The sequence below is a fragment of the Cornus florida genome, unplaced genomic scaffold (genome assembly GCF_030987335.1).
Source record: "Cornus florida cultivar Cherokee Brave unplaced genomic scaffold, ASM3098733v1 CherokeeBrave_3.0.0_Hap2_Chr11, whole genome shotgun sequence".
In the NCBI taxonomy this organism is placed as follows: domain Eukaryota; kingdom Viridiplantae; phylum Streptophyta; class Magnoliopsida; order Cornales; family Cornaceae; genus Cornus; species Cornus florida.
The window spans coordinates 75,014,544-75,019,522 of record NW_026775581.1 but is presented as its reverse complement, the minus strand read 5'-3'; the positions used below and the strand labels follow the sequence as shown (position 1 = coordinate 75,019,522).

At 32.8% G+C, this 4,979-nt stretch overlaps 1 long non-coding RNA gene across 1 annotated transcript; it reads right to left on the bottom strand.

Annotated features, from left to right (window-relative positions):
• Nucleotides 1-577: 577 nt before the first annotated feature.
• On the bottom strand, nucleotides 578-4,032 carry LOC132284857 (uncharacterized). Its single transcript, XR_009472382.1, has 3 exons — nucleotides 3,535-4,032; nucleotides 3,351-3,447; nucleotides 578-799 (listed from the first exon to the last, which is right to left on the bottom strand). It is a non-coding gene; the product is annotated as an uncharacterized LOC132284857 (long non-coding RNA).
• Between the last annotated feature and the right edge of the window lie 947 nt (nucleotides 4,033-4,979).

Genomic DNA, 4,979 nt, shown 5'->3' with positions numbered 1-4,979 from the left:
GAGAAAAAAATATTGCAAAGTTTAACAAATTGGCAAACAGATTATCTTTACCACCTAAATAAAGTATTCACACAGTGCTGACTAACTAATGTCACACATAAATATAAGAATTTGTGATTCTTTCATTTTGTCATGTGTTAGTGTAAATTGTGATATTTTTTAATTGAAATTGACATTGGTTGAGCATTTTAGTAAATCTGAAATCTTAGATAATTATAAAATTTTCTTGTATAATGTTCAATAAGCATTCTAATGAATCTAAAATCTTCCATAATTGATTTTTTGAACTGATTTGGCTTCATTAGATATCAATGTGTTACCCAAAAATTTTAGTATTAAATGTATGCTGCAATTACACATTTCACTGGTTATTATTTGATATTTATGAGCAAAAAAAATATTGCAAAGTTTAACAAATTGGCGAACAAATCACCTTCACCATCTAAATAAGGTATTCACACAATGCTGGCTAACTAATTGCAACATCCCAAACCTGTTCCAAACATACATTACAAGATCTATCCTCCAATAGTTACCTACGATATGAAATCAAAAAAAAAAAAACGACGACAAATGGTTCAAGATAAACATAATTCATCCCTTTAATACTTTCATCCCAACCTAGAGTCATTAGATTACATGCCTTTAAGACGAGTACTACTGCTATTACATGATCAAAATATAAAAAAACTTCACATAAATACAACATATACAGTGATACAAAAGAAAAGCCATAAGTGATAGTTCAAATCCATCTAAGCTTGCGGAGGGATGTCTTCAACGACCTTCTTTCCATGATCTGAAAAAAATAAAATAATGGAGTGAACATGACGGCTCAGTAGAAGTTGCCTAAAACGCACTCCTTAATGTTTTTGTGAATCCACACAAAGAATAGCTATAAGAAAAGGGATCATGTTTGTCTTGGAAAAATAATTAAATTAATTAAATACAGTGCAATGCAATGCAATGAAATGTAATGTCACTCCCCGTTTTACAAAATTCCCATCCAACGCCTCAATTGTCAAACCGTTAATGTAACCCGACCCGAGGTAACTCCCCGGCACCACGAGAGGAGGATTGGCTAACTATTCTGACCTAAGGTAACTCCTTAGCGTCATTTGGGACCTAGTAACTCAACCACGCGCAAAGTAACTTCTTAAATCCCCTCTAGGTCCCATTAACGACACGGACACAAGGTAACTCCTTGTCGCCCGGTTTTCACAAACTTTAGTTCAAAACATTTTCCAAAATCTGGTAGTATTCTTTCAAAAATTCCTCCTTTGCAATAATCCCTTTTACCCTTCAATATCCAATGAAATGCATGATTATACATGCTATTCAATGTAATCACGCTATAAACTTTAAATATCAAATTTCAGTGGTATAATCATGCTTGAGTAACACATCAACAAGGCAGTTCTGTCAGCACAACAACATGTCCAATCGTGTAGAAAAATAGTACCACTTCTAAGGTAATTTAGACATACATATATAACATGTACTAATTCTAACAGTCAAGCTACAACAATCAACACATTGGACATGTAATGATCAACCAAACACATAGTACATAATCTGCATTAGGAAAGCTCCAGGCCAGTTTTCAAGTACGTAACATATACATGTAAAGAAGCTAAAAAAAAAAAATTCAGTTTTTGAAACACATTATATACAGTAAAGGCTAGAGCACTGGGAACACAATTTCATTCCTAAACACCAATTTAAGCAACAATTTCAAAGGATTGATTCCATAAAAGCAAAGGTTATGAGAGTTAGGACAACCCCTACCTCTACAAGAGTTGAAACCCAGCTAAAGGCCACTGATTGATTGTCTAAAACCACCAACAATTGAGAAAAGATGAAGAACAAAATACTCCTTTGTAGTACAGCAATGGCTTGAAAATTATTTGGATCGTCCTTACAGTCATGGTTGTTCTTTTACTTGTTCTTCTATATATATATATAGAGTTGTTTACTCTGAGGTTGGTTAGTACAGCAATGGCTTGAAAATTATTTGGATCGTCCTTACAATCATGGTTGTTTTTTTACTTGTTCTTCTATATATATATATAGAGGTGTTTACTCTGAGGTTGGTTCTTCACCAACCAACCTTAGAGTAACATACTTCAAGACAGTACCAAACATGGTGCTTGTACCCTTGATCTGTAAACCCTACCCACCCTTTCTGTTCTGCAATTCATATCTCTACATTTAGTATTTTACAGTCCCGTTGGGAAGATATATAGAAAAAGAGAGATTCTAAAATAAACAACATTGAATATCCTAAAATAAAATCAAATTGCATCATAAAAGAGGCATTATAGGTTTAAATACTAAGATTAACTTGTGGCATATCTCACATTTATGTTCTTTGGACAAAACTGCATTCAATGCCCCGGTAATAGACATAATAATGACCTGACAAGCAAAAAAAAAATTTCAAAACTGAGATGATTATCATTTTCTTGGATTGAAATTAAAACTAACATTATTATCCTGTTCTTGGATATAATTTAGTAGCTATATTCCAAACGTCATAACTAACTAAAAATTTTTAAATTATATAGAGGCGATAACTAAGACAAAGTCAAATCAATACTCTCGAATGATGAAATATATGGGACTGGACTGGACAAACACACTTCACATTTCACGGACACAAAACTAATCTAATACACAGAAGATAGAACAAACTAATAATTGCACAACGATAGAATTTTTTTATATTTTATTTCAATAATTAAACACAACATTTAGAGATAAAAAGAGAACCAAAGTAAAATTGATAGGAAGACTAAGAAAAATGAAACGCTTAGGATTCTGCAATATATTTTGAATAACATCAGTTATTGTACAAAGAAAATTAAATAAATAAAATTGGTCACTTAAATCAAAGTTCCCAGATATCTCTCATAGCCCAGAAGTTTCGTGTTGTCATAGGGGTTCCATTAGTTCAACTGAATTATTTTTCAAAAAATTTCACCCAAAACTCTAATCTCCAAGTTTTGTTGGCCTGTGTTGGGTGTATGTTCTTACCTGTGTATGTATAAAGTAAGTAGAGACTTCCACCCACAAGGAGGTCAAATGAAGGATCAAGAAACTCTAATTATAACAAGGGTATATTTTTACAATAAATAGCTGCACTTCAGTAACATTGATCAAACATAACTCACAAGATAGTAATAATTAAACACAAAAAGCAATTAACATTAGACACGAAAAAAAATGCTAAAAATTCATATAAGTTTGATAAGTTACGAGCATAACATGCTTGTCTATTGCTATTTCAAATAACTATCTTTACCAAAAATTTCAACTAACACCAAAAAAGTAGCAGAAAAGCCCCACACCTGATATGCTTTGAGTGAATGATCAGCTGCCTCTTTCCTCTCCTCACCTCCCCAGACTTAAATTTAGCCAATACCAATAATAATAATCCTCCCCTTCCTGCATGCAGCTAACCCCAAATCAAAACCCTAAACTACATGCAACATTCTTTTTTTTTTTTGAAACACATTTAAGCAAAATACTCACATCTTGTAGAAGAACACCGTCGATTCATCAGTAGGCTGGATAACTCCAATTCAACCTTTTATCAATTCATTACCTCCCGCATCCTCCTTTTGCTCTATCGAAGAAAAAATAAGCCTCGGAGCCCTCCGAGCTCCAATCATATTCTTGTACCGAGCAAATTCCTCTCCTCAATAGTCAATTCGACATCTACCTTTGCCTCTTTCTTCACGGAATCGTGTGCAAGAGTGCAATAGTAAAAGATGAAAACCCTATATTAAATCTTGCTTATCCTATTCCTCCTGTGTACAAAACCCAAATCGCGTGTGAGAAAAATGGTGTTAGAATATGAAAACCCTAAATCAAATATTTGGTTCTCTTCAAAACCCAAATCGCATGTGTGAGAAAAGTTAAAGTCTATGTCTGATAATTTTGAATTATAGATGATTTCAGAATGAGGGAGATTTTTTTAGATTCTACGTTTTGAATTTCAATGTGTATATATTTCAACTTGGGTATTTGTATTATACAGTTGAGTTTAACTATAGTTAAGTAATGAACTTTCCTGCCTAAAACGACGCAGCTTAAGGGCCTTTTAAAGAAATAACTACGTGTAAAAATATTGGCCAAGTAAATTATACACAGCAGGGGACCGCATGGGAGATAACTTCAGGGGATTCACGCCCAGTGTTCGGGGCCTCGCCGCTGCTTTGCATGAATGAAATTGGGTTAGGTCGTATCTAGTGAAATGAGGAAGCGAGGAATTAGGGTTATGCTGATGAAAATGGACTATGGGCCTAGTAAGTAGGTTTAGACTTGGGGATGTTTTTTTTAAAAGCATGACATTGTATAAACATAATTGGGTTGGACTGGTTTGGAAGTTTGGGCTGGATTTAGTTATCAACTGAAATAAAATAAATGGCATGTGGTGTGTGGATGTCCAATTGTATGGATTAAAAAATATGTAAGACCTCGATACATAATTATTTTTATTATTATAATTAAATTTATTTTTAAATATGATTTATTTATGAATATTGTACACAGCACCTAGATTTATTTGCACGTATTTGTAATATTATTTATGTGTGAGCAAAACTAGTAGTAGCCAAGTGATTTGAATAATAAATAAATAAATAAAAAGTAATGATTGATACGTGATGGGCATGGGTGATGATATGTGTGGGTGTGTGACGTGTTTGTGGATTGAATGTAAACTGAAGTATTTATTCATGAGGTGCTGAAGCTTTATAATTGATAGGACATATATCTATATATTATATACATGTATTGTTGGTTATTAAGAGCATTTGCAGGTGTAAAATTTCCCTCTATAAAAGAATTAAAAAGAAATAATACAACTCACTCAAAATAAAATAATGATTAACAAAAACAATTCAGAAAAAAAAACTTATATTGCTTGATGATCTTTATTAGAGGTCTAAGCCTCTATTTATATACAAAAAGGT